The following is a 20,731-nucleotide window of genomic DNA, read 5'->3' as shown; positions in this document are numbered from 1 at the left end:
GCACAATATCTAATGGAGATGCCGGGGATTGAACCCAGGACCTCATACATGCAAAGCATGCGCTCTACCACTGAGCTACACCCCCTGCACAACTGCCAAAAATTACTTTGTTTTTGCGTATATAAAGGAAGAAGTGTGAGAAAAAAACAATGAATGGAGACGTTTCCAAGGGAAAACCTACTATGACTGGCAAAAAGCTAACTTGGGAAGACTGAATGCATCACTTAAAATAAAAATCCTTGTGAATTTGGAGTTTCAAAGTGGGACTACACACGTTAAGGTATGAATATCAAAGAATGACTCTGCGGTGGGACCAGAAAGCTCTACAGTCAACTTCGTTGCTGGTAGGACTCGAACCTGCGCGGGGAGACCCCAATGGATTTCTAGTCCATCGCCTTAACCTCTCGGCCACAACAACACATAAAAACTAAAAATAAATTGAATTTTGCTAATATCAGACACTGGCTAAGTGGCTTATACAAAGACTGCCATGTGAATAATTCTGGAAGTGAATACAAGGGAAAACCTACTATGACTGGCAAAAAGCTAACTTGGGAAGACTGAATGCATCACTTTAAATAAAAATCCTTGTGAATTTGGAGTTTCAAAGTGGGACTGCACACGTTAAGGTATGAATATCAAAAAATGACTCTGCGGTGGGACCAGAAAGCTCTACAGTCAACTTCGTTGCTGGCAGGACTCGAACCTGCGCGGGGAGACCCCAATGGATTTCTAGTCCGTCGCCTTAACCTCTCGGCCACAACAACACATAAAAACTAAAAATAAATTGAATTTTGCTAATATCAGACACTGGCTAAGTGGCTTATACAAAGACTGCCATGTGAATAATTCTTGAAGTGGCGTATATAAAGACTGCCATGTGAATAATTCTGGAACACACATAATAAGGTAAGGGTGTGGTTTTTACTTGCTAAATTACCGTTGGTGCTTTTTTCCCTTGTTGGACGGTATATTTGATGGCTCCTCTTATCATGACATTTCCCCACGACTTACCTGAAAACCTTTTAAATTTGCGCATAATATCTAATGGAGATGCCGGGGATTGAACCCAGGACCTCATACATGCTAAGCATGCGCTCTACCACTGAGCTACATCCCCTGCACAAATTCCAAAAATTACTTTGTTTTTTCGTATATAAAGGAAGAAGTGTGAGAAAAAAACAATGAATGGAGACGTTTCCAAGGGAAAACCTACTATGACTGGCAAAAAGCTAACTTGGGAAGACTGAATGCATCACTTTAAATAAAAATCCTTGTGAATTTGGAGTTTCAAAGTGGGACTGCACACGTTAAGGTATGAATATCAAAAAATGACTCTGCGGTGGGACCAGAAAGCTCTACAGTCAACTTCGTTGCTGGCAGGACTCGAACCTGCGCGGGGAGACCCCAATGGATTTCTAGTCCATCGCCTTAACCTCTCGGCCACAACAACGCATAAAAACTGGATAAATTGAATTTTGCTAATATCAGACACTGGCTAAGTGGCTTATACAAAGACTGCCATGTGAATAATTCTGGAAGTGAATACAAGGGAAAACCTACTATGACTGGCAAAAAGCTAACTTGGGAAGACTGAATGCATCACTTTAAATAAAAATCCTTGTGAATTTGGAGTTTCAAAGTGGGACTGCACACGTTAAGGTATGAATATCAAAAAATGACTCTGCGGTGGGACCAGAAAGCTCTACAGTCAACTTCGTTGCTGGCAGGACTCGAACCTGCGCGGGGAGACCCCAATGGATTTCTAGTCCGTCGCCTTAACCTCTCGGCCACAACAACACATAAAAACTAAAAATAAATTGAATTTTGCTAATATCAGACACTGGCTAAGTGGCTTATACAAAGACTGCCATGTGAATAATTCTTGAAGTGGCGTATATAAAGACTGCCATGTGAATAATTCTGGAACACACATAATAAGGTAAGGGTGTGGTTTTTACTTGCTAAATTACCGTTGGTGCTTTTTTCCCTTGTTGGACGGTATATTTGATGGCTCCTCTTATCATGACATTTCCCCACGACTTACCTGAAAACCTTTTAAATTTGCGCATAATATCTAATGGAGATGCCGGGGATTGAACCCAGGACCTCATACATGCTAAGCATGCGCTCTACCACTGAGCTACATCCCCTGCACAAATTCCAAAAATTACTTTGTTTTTTCGTATATAAAGGAAGAAGTGTGAGAAAAAAACAATGAATGGAGACGTTTCCAAGGGAAAACCTACTATGACTGGCAAAAAGCTAACTTGGGAAGACTGAATGCATCACTTTAAATAAAAATCCTTGTGAATTTGGAGTTTCAAAGTGGGACTGCACACGTTAAGGTATGAATATCAAAAAATGACTCTGCGGTGGGACCAGAAAGCTCTACAGTCAACTTCGTTGCTGGCAGGACTCGAACCTGCGCGGGGAGACCCCAATGGATTTCTAGTCCATCGCCTTAACCTCTCGGCCACAACAACGCATAAAAACTGGATAAATTGACTTTTGCCAATATCAGACACTGGCTAAGTGGCGTATATAAAGACTGCCATGTGAATAATTCTGGAACACACATAATAAGGTAAGGGTGTGGTTTTTACTTGGTAAATTACCGTTGGTGCTTTTTTTCCTTGTTGGACGGTATATTTGATGGCTCCTCTTATCATGACATTTCCCCACGACTTACCTGAAACACTTATTAAATTTGCGCATAATATCTAATGGAGATGGCGGGGATTGAACCCAGGACCTCATACATGCTAAGCATGCGCTCTACCACTGAGCTACATCCCCTGCACAAATTCCAAAAATTACTTTGTTTTTTCGTATATAAAGGAAGAAGTGTGAGAAAAAAACAATGAATGGAGACGTTTCCAAGGGAAAACCTACTATGACTGGCAAAAAGCTAACTTGGGAAGACTGAATGCATCACTTTAAATAAAAATCCTTGTGAATTTGGAGTTTCAAAGTGGGACTGCACACGTTAAGGTATGAATATCAAAAAATGACTCTGCGGTGGGACCAGAAAGCTCTACAGTCAACTTCGTTGCTGGCAGGACTCGAACCTGCGCTGGGAGACCCCAATGGATTTCTAGTCCATCGCCTTAACCTCTCGGCCACAACAACGCATAAAAACTGGATAAATTGACTTTTGCCAATATCAGACACTGGCTAAGTGGCGTATATAAAGACTGCCATGTGAATAATTCTGGAACACACATAATAAGGTAAGGGTGTGGTTTTTACTTGGTAAATTACCGTTGGTGCTTTTTTTCCTTGTTGGACGGTATATTTGATGGCTCCTCTTATCATGACATTTCCCCACGACTTACCTGAAACACTTATTAAATTTGCGCATAATATCTAATGGAGATGCTGGGGATTGAACCCAGGACCTCATACATGCAAAGCATGCGCTCTACCACTGAGCTACATCCCTGCACAACTGCCAAAAATTACTTTGTTTTCGCGTATATAAAGGAAGAAGTGTGAGTAAAAAACAATGAATGGAGACGTTTCCAAGGGAAAACCTAACTAAGAAAACCTAAGAAAAGCTAACTTGGGAAGACTGAATGCATCACTTTAAATAAAAATCCTTGTGAATTTGGAGTTTCAAAGTGGGACTGCACACGTTAAGGTATGAATATCAAAAAATGACTCTGCGGTGGGACCAGAAAGCTCTACAGTCAACTTCGTTGCTGGCAGGACTCGAACCTGCGCGGGGAGACCCCAATGGATTTCTAGTCCATCGCCTTAACCTCTCGGCCACAACAACACATAAAAACTAAAAATAAATTGAATCTTGCTAATATCAGACACTGGCTAAGTGGCTTATACAAAGACTGCCATGTGAATAATTCTGGAAGTGGCGTATATAAAAACTGCCATGTGAATAATTCTGGAACACACATAATAAGGTAAGGGTGTGGTTTTTACCTGGTAAATTACCGTTGGTGCTTTTTTCCCTTGTTGGACGGTATATTTGATGGCTCCTCTTATCATGACATTTCCCCACGACTTACCTGAAAACCTTTTAAATTTGCGCATAATATCTAATGGAGATGCCGGGGATTGAACCCAGGACCTCATACATGCAAAGCATGCGCTCTACCACTGAGCTACACCCCCTGCACAACTGCCAAAAGTTACTTTGTTTTTGTGTATATAAAGGAAGAAGTGTGAGAAAAAAACAATGAATGGAGACGTTTCCAAGGGAAAACCTACTATGACTGGCAAAAAGCTAACTTGGGAAGACTGAATGCATCACTTTAAATAAAAATCCTTGTGAATTTGGAGTTTCAAAGTGGGACTGCACACGTTAAGGTATGAATATCAAAAAATGACTCTGCGGTGGGACCAGAAAGCTCTACAGTCAACTTCGTTGCTGGCAGGACTCGAACCTGCGCGGGGAGACCCCAATGGATTTCTAGTCCATCGCCTTAACCTCTCGGCCACAACAACACATAAAAACTAAAAATAAATTGAATCTTGCTAATATCAGACACTGGCTAAGTGGCTTATGCAAAGACTGCCATGTGAATAATTCTGGAAGTGGCGTATATAAAAACTGCCATGTGAATAATTCTGGAACACACATAATAAGGTAAGGGTGTGGTTTTTACTTGGTAAATTACCGTTGGTGCTTTTTTCCCTTGTTGGACGGTATATTTGATGGCTCCTCTTATCATGACATTTCCCCACGACTTACCTGAAAACCTTTTAAATTTGCGCATAATATCTAATGGAGATGCCGGGGATTGAACCCAGGACCTCATACATGCAAAGCATGCGCTCTACCACTGAGCTACACCCCCTGCACAACTGCCAAAAATTACTTTGTTTTTGTGTATATAAAGGAAGAAGTGTGAGAAAAAAACAATGAATGGAGACGTTTCCAAGGGAAAACCTACTATGACTGGCAAAAAGCTAACTTGGGAAGACTGAATGCATCACTTTAAATAAAAATCCTTGTGAATTTGGAGTTTCAAAGTGGGACTGCACACGTTAAGGTATGAATATCAAAAAATGACTCTGCGGTGGGACCAGAAAGCTCTACAGTCAACTTCGTTGCTGGCAGGACTCGAACCTGCGCGGGGAGACCCCAATGGATTTCTAGTCCATCGCCTTAACCTCTCGGCCACAACAACGCATAAAAACTGGATAAATTGACTTTTGCCAATATCAGACACTGGCTAAGTGGCGTATATAAAGACTGCCATGTGAATAATTCTGGAACACACATAATAAGGTAAGGGTGTGGTTTTTACTTGGTAAATTACCGTTGGTGCTTTTTTCCCTTGTTGGACGGTATATTTGATGGCTCCTCTTATCATGACATTTCCCCACGACTTACCTGAAAACCTTTTAAATTTGCGCATAATATCTAATGGAGATGCCGGGGATTGAACCCAGGACCTCATACATGCAAAGCATGCGCTCTACCACTGAGCTACACCCCCTGCACAACTGCCAAAAATTACTTTGTTTTTGTGTATATAAAGGAAGAAGTGTGAGAAAAAAACAATGAATGGAGACGTTTCCAAGGGAAAACCTACTATGACTGGCAAAAAGCTAACTTGGGAAGACTGAATGCATCACTTTAAATAAAAATCCTTGTGAATTTGGAGTTTCAAAGTGGGACTGCACACGTTAAGGTATGAATATCAAAAAATGACTCTGCGGTGGGACCAGAAAGCTCTACAGTCAACTTCGTTGCTGGCAGGACTCGAACCTGCGCGGGGAGACCCCAATGGATTTCTAGTCCATCGCCTTAACCTCTCGGCCACAACAACGCATAAAAACTGGATAAATTGACTTTTGCCAATATCAGACACTGGCTAAGTGGCGTATATAAAGACTGCCATGTGAATAATTCTGGAACACACATAATAAGGTAAGGGTGTGGTTTTTACTTGGTAAATTACCGTTGGTGCTTTTTTTCCTTGTTGGACGGTATATTTGATGGCTCCTCTTATCATGACATTTCCCCACGACTTACCTGAAACACTTATTAAATTTGCGCATAATATCTAATGGAGATGCTGGGGATTGAACCCAGGACCTCATACATGCAAAGCATGCGCTCTACCACTGAGCTACATCCCCTGCACAACTGCCAAAAATTACTTTGTTTTCGCGTATATAAAGGAAGAAGTGTGAGTAAAAAACAATGAATGGAGACGTTTCCAAGGGAAAACCTAACTAAGAAAACCTAAGAAAAGCTAACTTGGGAAGACTGAATGCATCACTTTAAATAAAAATCCTTGTGAATTTGGAGTTTCAAAGTGGGACTGCACACGTTAAGGTATGAATATCAAAAAATGACTCTGCGGTGGGACCAGAAAGCTCTACAGTCAACTTCGTTGCTGGCAGGACTCGAACCTGCGCGGGGAGACCCCAATGGATTTCTAGTCCATCGCCTTAACCTCTCGGCCACAACAACACATAAAAACTAAAAATAAATTGAATTTTGCTAATATCAGACACTGGCTAAGTGGCTTATATAAAGACTGCCGTGTGAATAATTCTGGAACACACATAATAAGGTAAGGGTGTGGTTTTTACTTGGTAAATTACCGTTGGTGCTTTTTTCCCTTGTTGGACGGTATATTTGATGGCTCCTCTTATCATGACATTTCCCCACGACTTACCTGAAAACCTTTTAAATTTGCGCATAATATCTAATGGAGATGCCGGGGATTGAACCCAGGACCTCATACATGCAAAGCATGCGCTCTACCACTGAGCTACACCCCCTGCACAACTGCCAAAAATTACTTTGTTTTTGCGTATATAAAGGAAGAAGTGTGAGAAAAAAACAATGAATGGAGACGTTTCCAAGGGAAAACCTACTATGACTGGCAAAAAGCTAACTTGGGAAGACTGAATGCATCACTTAAAATAAAAATCCTTGTGAATTTGGAGTTTCAAAGTGGGACTACACACGTTAAGGTATGAATATCAAAGAATGACTCTGCGGTGGGACCAGAAAGCTCTACAGTCAACTTCGTTGCTGGTAGGACTCGAACCTGCGCGGGGAGACCCCAATGGATTTCTAGTCCATCGCCTTAACCTCTCGGCCACAACAACACATAAAAACTAAAAATAAATTGAATTTTGCTAATATCAGACACTGGCTAAGTGGCTTATACAAAGACTGCCATGTGAATAATTCTGGAAGTGAATACAAGGGAAAACCTACTATGACTGGCAAAAAGCTAACTTGGGAAGACTGAATGCATCACTTTAAATAAAAATCCTTGTGAATTTGGAGTTTCAAAGTGGGACTGCACACGTTAAGGTATGAATATCAAAAAATGACTCTGCGGTGGGACCAGAAAGCTCTACAGTCAACTGCGTTGCTGGCAGGACTCGAACCTGCGCGGGGAGACCCCAATGGATTTCTAGTCCATCGCCTTAACCTCTCGGCCACAACAACACATAAAAACTAAAAATAAATTGAATTTTGCTAATATCAGACACTGGCTAAGTGGCTTATACAAAGACTGCCATGTGAATAATTCTTGAAGTGGCGTATATAAAGACTGCCATGTGAATAATTCTGGAACACACATAATAAGGTAAGGGTGTGGTTTTTACTTGGTAAATTACCGTTGGTGCTTTTTTTCCTTGTTGGACGGTATATTTGATGGCTCCTCTTATCATGACATTTCCCCACGACTTACCTGAAAACCTTTTAAATTTGCGCATAATATCTAATGGAGATGCCGGGGATTGAACCCAGGACCTCATACATGCAAAGCATGCGCTCTACCACTGAGCTACACCCCCTGCACAACTGCCAAAAATTACTTTGTTTTTGCGTATATAAAGGAAGAAGTGTGAGAAAAAAACAATGAATGGAGACGTTTCCAAGGGAAAACCTACTATGACTGGCAAAAAGCTAACTTGGGAAGACTGAATGCATCACTTTAAATAAAAATCCTTGTGAATTTGGAGTTTCAAAGTGGGACTGCACACGTTAAGGTATGAATATCAAAAAATGACTCTGCGGTGGGACCAGAAAGCTCTACAGTCAACTTCGTTGCTGGCAGGACTCGAACCTGCGCGGGGAGACCCCAATGGATTTCTAGTCCATCGCCTTAACCTCTCGGCCACAACAACACATAAAAACTAAAAATAAATTGAATTTTGCTAATATCAGACACTGGCTAAGTGGCTTATACAAAGACTGCCATGTGAATAATTCTTGAAGTGGCGTATATAAAGACTGCCATGTGAATAATTCTGGAACACACATAATAAGGTAAGGGTGTGGTTTTTACTTGGTAAATTACCGTTGGTGCTTTTTTTCCTTGTTGGACGGTATATTTGATGGCTCCTCTTATCATGACATTTCCCCACGACTTACCTGAAAACCTTTTAAATTTGCGCATAATATCTAATGGAGATGCCGGGGATTGAACCCAGGACCTCATACATGCAAAGCATGCGCTCTACCACTGAGCTACACCCCCTGCACAACTGCCAAAAATTACTTTGTTTTTGCGTATATAAAGGAAGAAGTGTGAGAAAAAAACAATGAATGGAGACGTTTCCAAGGGAAAACCTACTATGACTGGCAAAAAGCTAACTTGGGAAGACTGAATGCATCACTTTAAATAAAAATCCTTGTGAATTTGGAGTTTCAAAGTGGGACTGCACACGTTAAGGTATGAATATCAAAAAATGACTCTGCGGTGGGACCAGAAAGCTCTACAGTCAACTTCGTTGCTGGCAGGACTCGAACCTGCGCGGGGAGACCCCAATGGATTTCTAGTCCATCGCCTTAACCTCTCGGCCACAACAACACATAAAAACTAAAAATAAATTGAATTTTGCTAATATCAGACACTGGCTAAGTGGCTTATTCAAAGACTGCCATGTGAATAATTCTTGAAGTGAATACAAGGGAAAACCTACTATGACTGGCAAAAAGCTAACTTGGGAAGACTGAATGCATCACTTTAAATAAAAATCCTTGTGAATTTGGAGTTTCAAAGTGGGACTGCACACGTTAAGGTATGAATATCAAAAAATGACTCTGCGGTGGGACCAGAAAGCTCTACAGTCAACTTCGTTGCTGGCAGGACTCGAACCTGCGCGGGGAGACCCCAATGGATTTCTAGTCCATCGCCTTAACCTCTCGGCCACAACAACGCATAAAAACTGGATAAATTGACTTTTGCCAATATCAGACACTGGCTAAGTGGCGTATATAAAGACTGCCATGTGAATAATTCTGGAACACACATAATAAGGTAAGGGTGTGGTTTTTACTTGGTAAATTACCGTTGGTGCTTTTTTTCCTTGTTGGACGGTATATTTGATGGCTCCTCTTATCATGACATTTCCCCACGACTTACCTGAAACACTTATTAAATTTGCGCATAATATCTAATGGAGATGCTGGGGATTGAACCCAGGACCTCATACATGCAAAGCATGCGCTCTACCACTGAGCTACATCCCCTGCACAACTGCCAAAAATTACTTTGTTTTCGCGTATATAAAGGAAGAAGTGTGAGTAAAAAACAATGAATGGAGACGTTTCCAAGGGAAAACCTAACTAAGAAAACCTAAGAAAAGCTAACTTGGGAAGACTGAATGCATCACTTTAAATAAAAATCCTTGTGAATTTGGAGTTTCAAAGTGGGACTGCACACGTTAAGGTATGAATATGAAAAAATGACTCTGCGGTGGGACCAGAAAGCTCTACAGTCAACTTCGTTGCTGGCAGGACTCGAACCTGCGCGGGGAGACCCCAATGGATTTCTAGTCCATCGCCTTAACCTCTCGGCCACAACAACACATAAAAACTAAAAATAAATTGAATTTTGCTAATATCAGACACTGGCTAAGTGGCTTATACAAAGACTGCCATGTGAATAATTCTGGAAGTGGCGTATATAAAGACTGCCATGTGAATAATTCTGGAACACACATAATAAGGTAAGGGTTTGGTTTTTACTAGGTAAATTACCGTTGGTGCTTTTTTCCCTTGTTGGACGGTATATTTGATGGCTCCTCTTATCATGACATTTCCCCACGACTTACCTGAAAACCTTTTAAATTTGCGCATAATATCTAATGGAGATGCCGGGGATTGAACCCAGGACCTCATACATGCTAAGCATGCGCTCTACCACTGAGCTACATCCCCTGCACAACTGCCAAAAATGACTTTGTTTTCGCGTATATAAAGGAAGAAGTGTGAGAAAAAAACAATGAATGGAGACGTTTCCAAGGGAAAACCTACTATGACTGGCAAAAAGCTAACTTGGGAAGACTGAATGCATCACTTTAAATAAAAATCCTTGTGAATTTGGAGTTTCAAAGTGGGACTGCACACGTTAAGGTATGAATATCAAAAAATGACTCTGCGGTGGGACCAGAAAGCTCTACAGTCAACTTCGTTGCTGGCAGGACTCGAACCTGCGCGGGGAGACCCCAATGGATTTCTAGTCCATCGCCTTAACCTCTCGGCCACAACAACACATAAAAACTAAAAATAAATTGAATTTTGCTAATATCAGACACTGGCTAAGTGGCTTATATAAAGACTGCCGTGTGAATAATTCTGGAACACACATAATAAGGTAAGGGTGTGGTTTTTACTTGGTAAATTACCGTTGGTGCTTTTTTCCCTTGTTGGACGGTATATTTGATGGCTCCTCTTATCATGACATTTCCCCACGACTTACCTGAAAACCTTTTAAATTTGCGCATAATATCTAATGGAGATGCTGGGGATTGAACCCAGGACCTCATACATGCTAAGCATGCGCTCTACCACTGAGCTACATCCCCTGCACAAATTCCAAAGATTACTTTGTTTTTGCGTATATAAAGGAAGAAGTGTGAGAAAAAAACAATGAATGGAGACGTTTCCAAGGGAAAACCTACTATGACTGGCAAAAAGCTAACTTGGGAAGACTGAATGCATCACTTTAAATAAAAATCCTTGTGAATTTGGAGTTTCAAAGTGGGACTGCACACGTTAAGGTATGAATATCAAAAAATGACTCTGCGGTGGGACCAGAAAGCTCTACAGTCAACTTCGTTGCTGGCAGGACTCGAACCTGCGCGGGGAGACCCCAATGGATTTCTAGTCCATCGCCTTAACCTCTCGGCCACAACAACGCATAAAAACTGGATAAATTGACTTTTGCCAATATCAGACACTGGCTAAGTGGCGTATATAAAGACTGCCATGTGAATAATTCTGGAACACACATAATAAGGTAAGGGTGTGGTTTTTACTTGGTAAATTACCGTTGGTGCTTTTTTTCCTTGTTGGACGGTATATTTGATGGCTCCTCTTATCATGACATTTCCCCACGACTTACCTGAAACACTTATTAAATTTGCGCATAATATCTAATGGAGATGGCGGGGATTGAACCCAGGACCTCATACATGCTAAGCATGCGCTCTACCACTGAGCTACATCCCCTGCACAAATTCCAAAAATTACTTTGTTTTTTCGTATATAAAGGAAGAAGTGTGAGAAAAAAACAATGAATGGAGACGTTTCCAAGGGAAAACCTACTATGACTGGCAAAAAGCTAACTTGGGAAGACTGAATGCATCACTTTAAATAAAAATCCTTGTGAATTTGGAGTTTCAAAGTGGGACTGCACACGTTAAGGTATGAATATCAAAAAATGACTCTGCGGTGGGACCAGAAAGCTCTACAGTCAACTTCGTTGCTGGCAGGACTCGAACCTGCGCGGGGAGACCCCAATGGATTTCTAGTCCGTCGCCTTAACCTCTCGGCCACAACAACACATAAAAACTAAAAATAAATTGAATTTTGCTAATATCAGACACTGGCTAAGTGGCTTATACAAAGACTGCCATGTGAATAATTCTTGAAGTGGCGTATATAAAGACTGCCATGTGAATAATTCTGGAACACACATAATAAGGTAAGGGTGTGGTTTTTACTTGCTAAATTACCGTTGGTGCTTTTTTCCCTTGTTGGACGGTATATTTGATGGCTCCTCTTATCATGACATTTCCCCACGACTTACCTGAAAACCTTTTAAATTTGCGCATAATATCTAATGGAGATGCCGGGGATTGAACCCAGGACCTCATACATGCTAAGCATGCGCTCTACCACTGAGCTACATCCCCTGCACAAATTCCAAAAATTACTTTGTTTTTTCGTATATAAAGGAAGAAGTGTGAGAAAAAAACAATGAATGGAGACGTTTCCAAGGGAAAACCTACTATGACTGGCAAAAAGCTAACTTGGGAAGACTGAATGCATCACTTTAAATAAAAATCCTTGTGAATTTGGAGTTTCAAAGTGGGACTGCACACGTTAAGGTATGAATATCAAAAAATGACTCTGCGGTGGGACCAGAAAGCTCTACAGTCAACTTCGTTGCTGGCAGGACTCGAACCTGCGCTGGGAGACCCCAATGGATTTCTAGTCCATCGCCTTAACCTCTCGGCCACAACAACGCATAAAAACTGGATAAATTGACTTTTGCCAATATCAGACACTGGCTAAGTGGCGTATATAAAGACTGCCATGTGAATAATTCTGGAACACACATAATAAGGTAAGGGTGTGGTTTTTACTTGGTAAATTACCGTTGGTGCTTTTTTTCCTTGTTGGACGGTATATTTGATGGCTCCTCTTATCATGACATTTCCCCACGACTTACCTGAAACACTTATTAAATTTGCGCATAATATCTAATGGAGATGGCGGGGATTGAACCCAGGACCTCATACATGCTAAGCATGCGCTCTACCACTGAGCTACATCCCCTGCACAAATTCCAAAAATTACTTTGTTTTTTCGTATATAAAGGAAGAAGTGTGAGAAAAAAACAATGAATGGAGACGTTTCCAAGGGAAAACCTACTATGACTGGCAAAAAGCTAACTTGGGAAGACTGAATGCATCACTTTAAATAAAAATCCTTGTGAATTTGGAGTTTCAAAGTGGGACTGCACACGTTAAGGTATGAATATCAAAAAATGACTCTGCGGTGGGACCAGAAAGCTCTACAGTCAACTTCGTTGCTGGCAGGACTCGAACCTGCGCTGGGAGACCCCAATGGATTTCTAGTCCATCGCCTTAACCTCTCGGCCACAACAACGCATAAAAACTGGATAAATTGACTTTTGCCAATATCAGACACTGGCTAAGTGGCGTATATAAAGACTGCCATGTGAATAATTCTGGAACACACATAATAAGGTAAGGGTGTGGTTTTTACTTGGTAAATTACCGTTGGTGCTTTTTTTCCTTGTTGGACGGTATATTTGATGGCTCCTCTTATCATGACATTTCCCCACGACTTACCTGAAACACTTATTAAATTTGCGCATAATATCTAATGGAGATGCTGGGGATTGAACCCAGGACCTCATACATGCAAAGCATGCGCTCTACCACTGAGCTACATCCCTGCACAACTGCCAAAAATTACTTTGTTTTCGCGTATATAAAGGAAGAAGTGTGAGTAAAAAACAATGAATGGAGACGTTTCCAAGGGAAAACCTAACTAAGAAAACCTAAGAAAAGCTAACTTGGGAAGACTGAATGCATCACTTTAAATAAAAATCCTTGTGAATTTGGAGTTTCAAAGTGGGACTGCACACGTTAAGGTATGAATATCAAAAAATGACTCTGCGGTGGGACCAGAAAGCTCTACAGTCAACTTCGTTGCTGGCAGGACTCGAACCTGCGCGGGGAGACCCCAATGGATTTCTAGTCCATCGCCTTAACCTCTCGGCCACAACAACACATAAAAACTAAAAATAAATTGAATCTTGCTAATATCAGACACTGGCTAAGTGGCTTATACAAAGACTGCCATGTGAATAATTCTGGAAGTGGCGTATATAAAAACTGCCATGTGAATAATTCTGGAACACACATAATAAGGTAAGGGTGTGGTTTTTACTTGGTAAATTACCGTTGGTGCTTTTTTCCCTTGTTGGACGGTATATTTGATGGCTCCTCTTATCATGACATTTCCCCACGACTTACCTGAAAACCTTTTAAATTTGCGCATAATATCTAATGGAGATGCCGGGGATTGAACCCAGGACCTCATACATGCAAAGCATGCGCTCTACCACTGAGCTACACCCCCTGCACAACTGCCAAAAATTACTTTGTTTTTGTGTATATAAAGGAAGAAGTGTGAGAAAAAAACAATGAATGGAGACGTTTCCAAGGGAAAACCTACTATGACTGGCAAAAAGCTAACTTGGGAAGACTGAATGCATCACTTTAAATAAAAATCCTTGTGAATTTGGAGTTTCAAAGTGGGACTGCACACGTTAAGGTATGAATATCAAAAAATGACTCTGCGGTGGGACCAGAAAGCTCTACAGTCAACTTCGTTGCTGGCAGGACTCGAACCTGCGCGGGGAGACCCCAATGGATTTCTAGTCCATCGCCTTAACCTCTCGGCCACAACAACGCATAAAAACTGGATAAATTGACTTTTGCCAATATCAGACACTGGCTAAGTGGCGTATATAAAGACTGCCATGTGAATAATTCTGGAACACACATAATAAGGTAAGGGTGTGGTTTTTACTTGCTAAATTACCGTTGGTGCTTTTTTCCCTTGTTGGACGGTATATTTGATGGCTCCTCTTATCATGACATTTCCCCACGACTTACCTGAAAACCTTTTAAATTTGCGCATAATATCTAATGGAGATGCCGGGGATTGAACCCAGGACCTCATACATGCTAAGCATGCGCTCTACCACTGAGCTACATCCCCTGCACAAATTCCAAAAATTACTTTGTTTTTTCGTATATAAAGGAAGAAGTGTGAGAAAAAAACAATGAATGGAGACGTTTCCAAGGGAAAACCTACTATGACTGGCAAAAAGCTAACTTGGGAAGACTGAATGCATCACTTTAAATAAAAATCCTTGTGAATTTGGAGTTTCAAAGTGGGACTGCACACGTTAAGGTATGAATATCAAAAAATGACTCTGCGGTGGGACCAGAAAGCTCTACAGTCAACTTCGTTGCTGGCAGGACTCGAACCTGCGCTGGGAGACCCCAATGGATTTCTAGTCCATCGCCTTAACCTCTCGGCCACAACAACGCATAAAAACTGGATAAATTGACTTTTGCCAATATCAGACACTGGCTAAGTGGCGTATATAAAGACTGCCATGTGAATAATTCTGGAACACACATAATAAGGTAAGGGTGTGGTTTTTACTTGGTAAATTACCGTTGGTGCTTTTTTTCCTTGTTGGACGGTATATTTGATGGCTCCTCTTATCATGACATTTCCCCACGACTTACCTGAAACACTTATTAAATTTGCGCATAATATCTAATGGAGATGGCGGGGATTGAACCCAGGACCTCATACATGCAAAGCATGCGCTCTACCACTGAGCTACATCCCCTGCACAAATTCCAAAAATTACTTTGTTTTTTCGTATATAAAGGAAGAAGTGTGAGTAAAAAACAATGAATGGAGACGTTTCCAAGGGAAAACCTAACTAAGAAAACCTAAGAAAAGCTAACTTGGGAAGACTGAATGCATCACTTTAAATAAAAATCCTTGTGAATTTGGAGTTTCAAAGTGGGACTGCACACGTTAAGGTATGAATATGAAAAAATGACTCTGCGGTGGGACCAGAAAGCTCTACAGTCAACTTCGTTGCTGGCAGGACTCGAACCTGCGCGGGGAGACCCCAATGGATTTCTAGTCCATCGCCTTAACCTCTCGGCCACAACAACACATAAAAACTAAAAATAAATTGAATTTTGCTAATATCAGACACTGGCTAAGTGGCTTATACAAAGACTGCCATGTGAATAATTCTGGAAGTGGCGTATATAAAGACTGCCATGTGAATAATTCTGGAACACACATAATAAGGTAAGGGTTTGGTTTTTACTAGGTAAATTACCGTTGGTGCTTTTTTCCCTTGTTGGACGGTATATTTGATGGCTCCTCTTATCATGACATTTCCCCACGACTTACCTGAAAACCTTTTAAATTTGCGCATAATATCTAATGGAGATGCCGGGGATTGAACCCAGGACCTCATACATGCTAAGCATGCGCTCTACCACTGAGCTACATCCCCTGCACAACTGCCAAAAATGACTTTGTTTTCGCGTATATAAAGGAAGAAGTGTGAGAAAAAAACAATGAATGGAGACGTTTCCAAGGGAAAACCTACTATGACTGGCAAAAAGCTAACTTGGGAAGACTGAATGCATCACTTTAAATAAAAATCCTTGTGAATTTGGAGTTTCAAAGTGGGACTGCACACGTTAAGGTATGAATATCAAAAAATGACTCTGCGGTGGGACCAGAAAGCTCTACAGTCAACTTCGTTGCTGGCAGGACTCGAACCTGCGCGGGGAGACCCCAATGGATTTCTAGTCCATCGCCTTAACCTCTCGGCCACAACAACACATAAAAACTAAAAATAAATTGAATTTTGCTAATATCAGACACTGGCTAAGTGGCTTATATAAAGACTGCCGTGTGAATAATTCTGGAACACACATAATAAGGTAAGGGTGTGGTTTTTACTTGGTAAATTACCGTTGGTGCTTTTTTCCCTTGTTGGACGGTATATTTGATGGCTCCTCTTATCATGACATTTCCCCACGACTTACCTGAAAACCTTTTAAATTTGCGCATAATATCTAATGGAGATGCTGGGGATTGAACCCAGGACCTCATACATGCTAAGCATGCGCTCTACCACTGAGCTACATCCCCTGCACAAATTCCAAAGATTACTTTGTTTTTGCGTATATAAAGGAAGAAGTGTGAGTAAAAAACAATGAATGGAGACGTTTCCAAGGGAAAACCTAACTAAGAAAACCTAAGAAAAGCTAACTTGGGAAGACTGAATGCATCACTTTAAATAAAAATCCTTGTGAATTTGGAGTTTCAAAGTGGGACTACACACGTTAAGGTATGAATATCAAAGAATGACTCTGCGGTGGGACCAGAAAGCTCTACAGTCAACTTCTTTCCTGGTAGGACTCGAACCTGCGCGGGGAGACCCCAATGGATTTCTAGTCCATCGCCTTAACCTCTTGGCCACAACAACACATAAAAACTAAAAATAAATTGAATTTTGCTAATATCAGACACTGGCTAAGTGGCTTATACAAAGACTGCCATGTGAATAATTCTGGAAGTGAATACAAGGGAAAACCTACTATGACTGGCAAAAAGCTAACTTGGGAAGACTGAATGCATCACTTTAAATAAAAATCCTTGTGAATTTGGAGTTTCAAAGTGGGACTGCACACGTTAAGGTATGAATATCAAAAAATTACTCTGCGGTGGGACCAGAAAGCTCTACAGTCAACTTCGTTGCTGGCAGGACTCGAACCTGCGCGGGGAGACCCCAATGGATTTCTAGTCCATCGCCTTAACCTCTCGGCCACAACAACACATAAAAACTAAAAATAAATTGAATTTTGCTAATATCAGACACTGGCTAAGTGGCTTATACAAAGACTGCCATGTGAATAATTCTTGAAGTGGCGTATATAAAGACTGCCATGTGAATAATTCTGGAACACACATAATAAGGTAAGGGTGTGGTTTTTACTTGGTAAATTACCGTTGGTGCTTTTTTCCCTTGTTGGACGGTATATTTGATGGCTCCTCTTATCATGACATTTCCCCACGACTTACCTGAAAACCTTTTAAATTTGCGCATAATATCTAATGGAGATGCCGGGGATTGAACCCAGGACCTCATACATGCTAAGCATGCGCTCTACCACTGAGCTACATCCCCTGCACAAATTCCAAAAATTACTTTGTTTTTTCGTATATAAAGGAAGAAGTGTGAGAAAAAAACAATGAATGGAGACGTTTCCAAGGGAAAACCTACTATGACTGGCAAAAAGCTAACTTGGGAAGACTGAATGCATCACTTTAAATAAAAATCCTTGTGAATTTGGAGTTTCAAAGTGGGACTGCACACGTTAAGGTATGAATATCAAAAAATGACTCTGCGGTGGGACCAGAAAGCTCTACAGTCAACTTCGTTGCTGGCAGGACTCGAACCTGCGCGGGGAGACCCCAATGGATATCTAGTCCATCGCCTTAACCTCTCGGCCACAACAACACATAAAAACTGGATAAATTTACTTTTGCCAATATCAGACACTGGCTAAGTGGCGTATATAAAGACTGCCATGTGAATAATTCTGGAACACACATAATAAGGTAAGGGTGTGGTTTTTACTTGGTAAATTACCGTTGGTGCTTTTTTTCCTTGTTGGACGGTATATTTGATGGCTCCTCTTATCATGACATTTCCCCACGACTTACCTGAAACACTTATTAAATTTGCGCATAATATCTAATGGAGATGCTGGGGATTGAACCCAGGACCTCATACATGCAAAGCATGCGCTCTACCACTGAGCTACACCCCCTGCACAACTGCCAAAAATTACTTTGTTTTCGCGTATATAAAGGAAGAAGTGTGAGTAAAAAACAATGAATGGAGACGTTTCCAAGGGAAAACCTAACTAAGAAAACCTAAGAAAAGCTAACTTGGGAAGACTGAATGCATCACTTTAAATAAAAATCCTTGTGAATTTGGAGTTTCAAAGTGGGACTGCACACGTTAAGGTATGAATATCAAAAAATGACTCTGCGGTGGGACCAGAAAGCTCTACAGTCAACTTCGTTGCTGGCAGGACTCGAACCTGCGCGGGGAGACCCCAATGGATTTCTAGTCCATCGCCTTAACCTCTCGGCCACAACAACACATAAAAACTAAAAATAAATTGAATCTTGCTAATATCAGACACTGGCTAAGTGGCTTATACAAAGACTGCCATGTGAATAATTCTGGAAGTGGCGTATATAAAAACTGCCATGTGAATAATTCTGGAACACACATAATAAGGTAAGGGTGTGGTTTTTACTTGGTAAATTACCGTTGGTGCTTTTTTCCCTTGTTGGACGGTATATTTGATGGCTCCTCTTATCATGACATTTCCCCACGACTTACCTGAAAACCTTTTAAATTTGCGCATAATATCTAATGGAGATGCCGGGGATTGAACCCAGGACCTCATACATGCAAAGCATGCGCTCTACCACTGAGCTACACCCCCTGCACAACTGCCAAAAATTACTTTGTTTTTGCGTATATAAAGGAAGAAGTGTGAGAAAAAAACAATGAATGGAGACGTTTCCAAGGGAAAACCTACTATGACTGGCAAAAAGCTAACTTGGGAAGACTGAATGCATCACTTTAAATAAAAATCCTTGTGAATTTGGAGTTTCAAAGTGGGACTGCACACGTTAAGGTATGAATATGAAAAAATGACTCTGCGGTGGGACCAGAAAGCTCTACAGTCAACTTCGTTGCTGGCAGGACTCGAACCTGCGCGGGGAGACCCCAATGGATTTCTAGTCCATCGCCTTAACCTCTCGGCCACAACAACACATGAAAACTAAAAATAAATTGAATTTTGCTAATATCAGACACTGGCTAAGTGGCTTATACAAAGACTGCCATGTGAATAATTCTGGAAGTGGCGTATATAAAGACTGCCATGTGAATAATTCTGGAACACACATAATAAGGTAAGGGTTTGGTTTTTACTAGGTAAATTACCGTTGGTGCTTTTTTCCCTTGTTGGACGGTATATTTGATGGCTCCTCTTATCATGACATTTCCCCACGACTTACCTGAAAACCTTTTAAATTTGCGCATAATATCTAAAGGAGATGCCTGGGATTGAACCCAGGACCTCATACATGCAAAGCATGCGCTCTACCACTGAGCTACACCCCCTGCACAACTGCCAAAAATTACTTTGTTTTTGCGTATATAAAGGAAGAAGTGTGAGAAAAAAACAATGAATGGAGACGTTTCCAAGGGAAAACCTACTATGACTGGCAAAAAGCTAACTTGGGAAGACTGAATGCATCACTTAAAATAAAAATCCTTGTGAATTTGGAGTTTCAAAGTGGGACTGCACACGTTAAGGTATGAATATCAAAGAATGACTCTGCGGTGGGACCAGAAAGCTCTACAGTCAACTTCGTTGCTGGCAGGACTCGAACCTGCGCGGGGAGACCCCAATGGATTTCTAGTCCATCGCCTTAACCTCTCGGCCACAACAACACATAAAAACTAAAAATAAATTGAATTTTGATAATATCAGACAATGGCTAAGTGGCTTATACAAAGACTGCCATGTGAATAATTCTGGAAGTGAATACAAGGGAAAACCTACTATGACTGGCAAAAAGCTAACTTGGGAAGACTGAATACATCACTTTAAATAAAAATCCTTGTGAATTTGGAGTTTCAAAGTGGGACTGCACACGTTAAGGTATGAATATCAAAAAATGACTCTGCGGTGGGACCAGAAAGCTCTACAGTCAACTTCGTTGCTGGCAGGACTCGAACCTGCGCGGGGAGACCCCAATGGATTTCTAGTCCATCGCCTTAACCTCTCGGCCACAACAACGCATAAAAACTGGATAAATTGACTTTTGCCAATATCAGACACTGGCTAAGTGGCGTATATAAAGACTGCCATGTGAATAATTCTGGAACACACATAATAAGGTAAGGGTGTGGTTTTTACTTGGTAAATTACCGTTGGTGCTTTTTTTCCTTGTTGGACGGTATATTTGATGGCTCCTCTTATCATGACATTTCCCCACGACTTACCTGAAACACTTATTAAATTTGCGCAT

The 20,731-nt window shown here is 41.1% G+C and overlaps 50 non-coding genes across 50 annotated transcripts; all 50 read right to left on the bottom strand.

Annotated features, from left to right (window-relative positions):
* Positions 1 to 13: 13 nt before the first annotated feature.
* On the bottom strand, positions 14 to 85 carry trnaa-ugc (transfer RNA alanine (anticodon UGC)). The gene has a single exon. It is a non-coding gene; the product is annotated as a tRNA-Ala (tRNA).
* A 963-nt stretch (positions 86 to 1,048) lies between these two features.
* Positions 1,049 to 1,120, bottom strand: trnaa-agc (transfer RNA alanine (anticodon AGC)). The gene has a single exon. It is a non-coding gene; the product is annotated as a tRNA-Ala (tRNA).
* Positions 1,121 to 1,371: 251 nt separating this feature from the next.
* On the bottom strand, positions 1,372 to 1,453 carry trnas-aga (transfer RNA serine (anticodon AGA)). The gene has a single exon. It is a non-coding gene; the product is annotated as a tRNA-Ser (tRNA).
* Positions 1,454 to 2,081: 628 nt separating this feature from the next.
* Positions 2,082 to 2,153, bottom strand: trnaa-agc (transfer RNA alanine (anticodon AGC)). The gene has a single exon. It is a non-coding gene; the product is annotated as a tRNA-Ala (tRNA).
* A 251-nt stretch (positions 2,154 to 2,404) lies between these two features.
* Positions 2,405 to 2,486, bottom strand: trnas-aga (transfer RNA serine (anticodon AGA)). Its single transcript has one exon. It is a non-coding gene; the product is annotated as a tRNA-Ser (tRNA).
* A 241-nt stretch (positions 2,487 to 2,727) lies between these two features.
* Positions 2,728 to 2,799, bottom strand: trnaa-agc (transfer RNA alanine (anticodon AGC)). The gene has a single exon. It is a non-coding gene; the product is annotated as a tRNA-Ala (tRNA).
* Positions 2,800 to 3,373: 574 nt separating this feature from the next.
* trnaa-ugc (transfer RNA alanine (anticodon UGC)) lies at positions 3,374 to 3,445 on the bottom strand. The gene has a single exon. It is a non-coding gene; the product is annotated as a tRNA-Ala (tRNA).
* Positions 3,446 to 3,699: 254 nt separating this feature from the next.
* trnas-aga (transfer RNA serine (anticodon AGA)) lies at positions 3,700 to 3,781 on the bottom strand. Its single transcript has one exon. It is a non-coding gene; the product is annotated as a tRNA-Ser (tRNA).
* A 281-nt stretch (positions 3,782 to 4,062) lies between these two features.
* Positions 4,063 to 4,134, bottom strand: trnaa-ugc (transfer RNA alanine (anticodon UGC)). Its single transcript has one exon. It is a non-coding gene; the product is annotated as a tRNA-Ala (tRNA).
* A 251-nt stretch (positions 4,135 to 4,385) lies between these two features.
* trnas-aga (transfer RNA serine (anticodon AGA)) lies at positions 4,386 to 4,467 on the bottom strand. The gene has a single exon. It is a non-coding gene; the product is annotated as a tRNA-Ser (tRNA).
* A 281-nt stretch (positions 4,468 to 4,748) lies between these two features.
* trnaa-ugc (transfer RNA alanine (anticodon UGC)) lies at positions 4,749 to 4,820 on the bottom strand. Its single transcript has one exon. It is a non-coding gene; the product is annotated as a tRNA-Ala (tRNA).
* Positions 4,821 to 5,071: 251 nt separating this feature from the next.
* Positions 5,072 to 5,153, bottom strand: trnas-aga (transfer RNA serine (anticodon AGA)). Its single transcript has one exon. It is a non-coding gene; the product is annotated as a tRNA-Ser (tRNA).
* Positions 5,154 to 5,393: 240 nt separating this feature from the next.
* Positions 5,394 to 5,465, bottom strand: trnaa-ugc (transfer RNA alanine (anticodon UGC)). Its single transcript has one exon. It is a non-coding gene; the product is annotated as a tRNA-Ala (tRNA).
* A 251-nt stretch (positions 5,466 to 5,716) lies between these two features.
* trnas-aga (transfer RNA serine (anticodon AGA)) lies at positions 5,717 to 5,798 on the bottom strand. Its single transcript has one exon. It is a non-coding gene; the product is annotated as a tRNA-Ser (tRNA).
* A 241-nt stretch (positions 5,799 to 6,039) lies between these two features.
* Positions 6,040 to 6,111, bottom strand: trnaa-ugc (transfer RNA alanine (anticodon UGC)). Its single transcript has one exon. It is a non-coding gene; the product is annotated as a tRNA-Ala (tRNA).
* A 255-nt stretch (positions 6,112 to 6,366) lies between these two features.
* trnas-aga (transfer RNA serine (anticodon AGA)) lies at positions 6,367 to 6,448 on the bottom strand. The gene has a single exon. It is a non-coding gene; the product is annotated as a tRNA-Ser (tRNA).
* Positions 6,449 to 6,690: 242 nt separating this feature from the next.
* Positions 6,691 to 6,762, bottom strand: trnaa-ugc (transfer RNA alanine (anticodon UGC)). The gene has a single exon. It is a non-coding gene; the product is annotated as a tRNA-Ala (tRNA).
* A 600-nt stretch (positions 6,763 to 7,362) lies between these two features.
* Positions 7,363 to 7,444, bottom strand: trnas-aga (transfer RNA serine (anticodon AGA)). Its single transcript has one exon. It is a non-coding gene; the product is annotated as a tRNA-Ser (tRNA).
* A 281-nt stretch (positions 7,445 to 7,725) lies between these two features.
* Positions 7,726 to 7,797, bottom strand: trnaa-ugc (transfer RNA alanine (anticodon UGC)). The gene has a single exon. It is a non-coding gene; the product is annotated as a tRNA-Ala (tRNA).
* Positions 7,798 to 8,048: 251 nt separating this feature from the next.
* trnas-aga (transfer RNA serine (anticodon AGA)) lies at positions 8,049 to 8,130 on the bottom strand. The gene has a single exon. It is a non-coding gene; the product is annotated as a tRNA-Ser (tRNA).
* A 281-nt stretch (positions 8,131 to 8,411) lies between these two features.
* On the bottom strand, positions 8,412 to 8,483 carry trnaa-ugc (transfer RNA alanine (anticodon UGC)). The gene has a single exon. It is a non-coding gene; the product is annotated as a tRNA-Ala (tRNA).
* A 251-nt stretch (positions 8,484 to 8,734) lies between these two features.
* trnas-aga (transfer RNA serine (anticodon AGA)) lies at positions 8,735 to 8,816 on the bottom strand. Its single transcript has one exon. It is a non-coding gene; the product is annotated as a tRNA-Ser (tRNA).
* A 267-nt stretch (positions 8,817 to 9,083) lies between these two features.
* On the bottom strand, positions 9,084 to 9,165 carry trnas-aga (transfer RNA serine (anticodon AGA)). Its single transcript has one exon. It is a non-coding gene; the product is annotated as a tRNA-Ser (tRNA).
* Positions 9,166 to 9,406: 241 nt separating this feature from the next.
* On the bottom strand, positions 9,407 to 9,478 carry trnaa-ugc (transfer RNA alanine (anticodon UGC)). The gene has a single exon. It is a non-coding gene; the product is annotated as a tRNA-Ala (tRNA).
* Positions 9,479 to 9,733: 255 nt separating this feature from the next.
* Positions 9,734 to 9,815, bottom strand: trnas-aga (transfer RNA serine (anticodon AGA)). Its single transcript has one exon. It is a non-coding gene; the product is annotated as a tRNA-Ser (tRNA).
* A 281-nt stretch (positions 9,816 to 10,096) lies between these two features.
* On the bottom strand, positions 10,097 to 10,168 carry trnaa-agc (transfer RNA alanine (anticodon AGC)). The gene has a single exon. It is a non-coding gene; the product is annotated as a tRNA-Ala (tRNA).
* A 251-nt stretch (positions 10,169 to 10,419) lies between these two features.
* Positions 10,420 to 10,501, bottom strand: trnas-aga (transfer RNA serine (anticodon AGA)). Its single transcript has one exon. It is a non-coding gene; the product is annotated as a tRNA-Ser (tRNA).
* A 242-nt stretch (positions 10,502 to 10,743) lies between these two features.
* trnaa-agc (transfer RNA alanine (anticodon AGC)) lies at positions 10,744 to 10,815 on the bottom strand. The gene has a single exon. It is a non-coding gene; the product is annotated as a tRNA-Ala (tRNA).
* Positions 10,816 to 11,066: 251 nt separating this feature from the next.
* Positions 11,067 to 11,148, bottom strand: trnas-aga (transfer RNA serine (anticodon AGA)). Its single transcript has one exon. It is a non-coding gene; the product is annotated as a tRNA-Ser (tRNA).
* A 241-nt stretch (positions 11,149 to 11,389) lies between these two features.
* Positions 11,390 to 11,461, bottom strand: trnaa-agc (transfer RNA alanine (anticodon AGC)). Its single transcript has one exon. It is a non-coding gene; the product is annotated as a tRNA-Ala (tRNA).
* Positions 11,462 to 12,075: 614 nt separating this feature from the next.
* Positions 12,076 to 12,147, bottom strand: trnaa-agc (transfer RNA alanine (anticodon AGC)). Its single transcript has one exon. It is a non-coding gene; the product is annotated as a tRNA-Ala (tRNA).
* A 574-nt stretch (positions 12,148 to 12,721) lies between these two features.
* Positions 12,722 to 12,793, bottom strand: trnaa-agc (transfer RNA alanine (anticodon AGC)). Its single transcript has one exon. It is a non-coding gene; the product is annotated as a tRNA-Ala (tRNA).
* Positions 12,794 to 13,367: 574 nt separating this feature from the next.
* trnaa-ugc (transfer RNA alanine (anticodon UGC)) lies at positions 13,368 to 13,439 on the bottom strand. The gene has a single exon. It is a non-coding gene; the product is annotated as a tRNA-Ala (tRNA).
* A 254-nt stretch (positions 13,440 to 13,693) lies between these two features.
* trnas-aga (transfer RNA serine (anticodon AGA)) lies at positions 13,694 to 13,775 on the bottom strand. Its single transcript has one exon. It is a non-coding gene; the product is annotated as a tRNA-Ser (tRNA).
* Positions 13,776 to 14,056: 281 nt separating this feature from the next.
* On the bottom strand, positions 14,057 to 14,128 carry trnaa-ugc (transfer RNA alanine (anticodon UGC)). The gene has a single exon. It is a non-coding gene; the product is annotated as a tRNA-Ala (tRNA).
* Positions 14,129 to 14,379: 251 nt separating this feature from the next.
* On the bottom strand, positions 14,380 to 14,461 carry trnas-aga (transfer RNA serine (anticodon AGA)). The gene has a single exon. It is a non-coding gene; the product is annotated as a tRNA-Ser (tRNA).
* Positions 14,462 to 14,701: 240 nt separating this feature from the next.
* On the bottom strand, positions 14,702 to 14,773 carry trnaa-agc (transfer RNA alanine (anticodon AGC)). Its single transcript has one exon. It is a non-coding gene; the product is annotated as a tRNA-Ala (tRNA).
* A 574-nt stretch (positions 14,774 to 15,347) lies between these two features.
* On the bottom strand, positions 15,348 to 15,419 carry trnaa-ugc (transfer RNA alanine (anticodon UGC)). Its single transcript has one exon. It is a non-coding gene; the product is annotated as a tRNA-Ala (tRNA).
* A 255-nt stretch (positions 15,420 to 15,674) lies between these two features.
* Positions 15,675 to 15,756, bottom strand: trnas-aga (transfer RNA serine (anticodon AGA)). The gene has a single exon. It is a non-coding gene; the product is annotated as a tRNA-Ser (tRNA).
* Positions 15,757 to 16,037: 281 nt separating this feature from the next.
* On the bottom strand, positions 16,038 to 16,109 carry trnaa-agc (transfer RNA alanine (anticodon AGC)). Its single transcript has one exon. It is a non-coding gene; the product is annotated as a tRNA-Ala (tRNA).
* A 251-nt stretch (positions 16,110 to 16,360) lies between these two features.
* Positions 16,361 to 16,442, bottom strand: trnas-aga (transfer RNA serine (anticodon AGA)). Its single transcript has one exon. It is a non-coding gene; the product is annotated as a tRNA-Ser (tRNA).
* Positions 16,443 to 16,684: 242 nt separating this feature from the next.
* On the bottom strand, positions 16,685 to 16,756 carry trnaa-agc (transfer RNA alanine (anticodon AGC)). Its single transcript has one exon. It is a non-coding gene; the product is annotated as a tRNA-Ala (tRNA).
* A 604-nt stretch (positions 16,757 to 17,360) lies between these two features.
* On the bottom strand, positions 17,361 to 17,442 carry trnas-aga (transfer RNA serine (anticodon AGA)). Its single transcript has one exon. It is a non-coding gene; the product is annotated as a tRNA-Ser (tRNA).
* A 281-nt stretch (positions 17,443 to 17,723) lies between these two features.
* Positions 17,724 to 17,795, bottom strand: trnaa-agc (transfer RNA alanine (anticodon AGC)). Its single transcript has one exon. It is a non-coding gene; the product is annotated as a tRNA-Ala (tRNA).
* A 574-nt stretch (positions 17,796 to 18,369) lies between these two features.
* Positions 18,370 to 18,441, bottom strand: trnaa-ugc (transfer RNA alanine (anticodon UGC)). Its single transcript has one exon. It is a non-coding gene; the product is annotated as a tRNA-Ala (tRNA).
* Positions 18,442 to 18,696: 255 nt separating this feature from the next.
* Positions 18,697 to 18,778, bottom strand: trnas-aga (transfer RNA serine (anticodon AGA)). Its single transcript has one exon. It is a non-coding gene; the product is annotated as a tRNA-Ser (tRNA).
* A 281-nt stretch (positions 18,779 to 19,059) lies between these two features.
* trnaa-ugc (transfer RNA alanine (anticodon UGC)) lies at positions 19,060 to 19,131 on the bottom strand. The gene has a single exon. It is a non-coding gene; the product is annotated as a tRNA-Ala (tRNA).
* Positions 19,132 to 19,382: 251 nt separating this feature from the next.
* On the bottom strand, positions 19,383 to 19,464 carry trnas-aga (transfer RNA serine (anticodon AGA)). The gene has a single exon. It is a non-coding gene; the product is annotated as a tRNA-Ser (tRNA).
* Positions 19,465 to 20,068: 604 nt separating this feature from the next.
* trnas-aga (transfer RNA serine (anticodon AGA)) lies at positions 20,069 to 20,150 on the bottom strand. Its single transcript has one exon. It is a non-coding gene; the product is annotated as a tRNA-Ser (tRNA).
* Positions 20,151 to 20,417: 267 nt separating this feature from the next.
* trnas-aga (transfer RNA serine (anticodon AGA)) lies at positions 20,418 to 20,499 on the bottom strand. Its single transcript has one exon. It is a non-coding gene; the product is annotated as a tRNA-Ser (tRNA).
* Positions 20,500 to 20,731: the final 232 nt, after the last annotated feature.

Source organism: Gasterosteus aculeatus, chromosome 5, assembly GCF_964276395.1.
Source record: "Gasterosteus aculeatus chromosome 5, fGasAcu3.hap1.1, whole genome shotgun sequence".
In the NCBI taxonomy this organism is placed as follows: domain Eukaryota; kingdom Metazoa; phylum Chordata; class Actinopteri; order Perciformes; family Gasterosteidae; genus Gasterosteus; species Gasterosteus aculeatus.
Note: the sequence above shows the minus strand (reverse complement) of the source record. Positions and strands in the feature narration are given on the sequence as shown.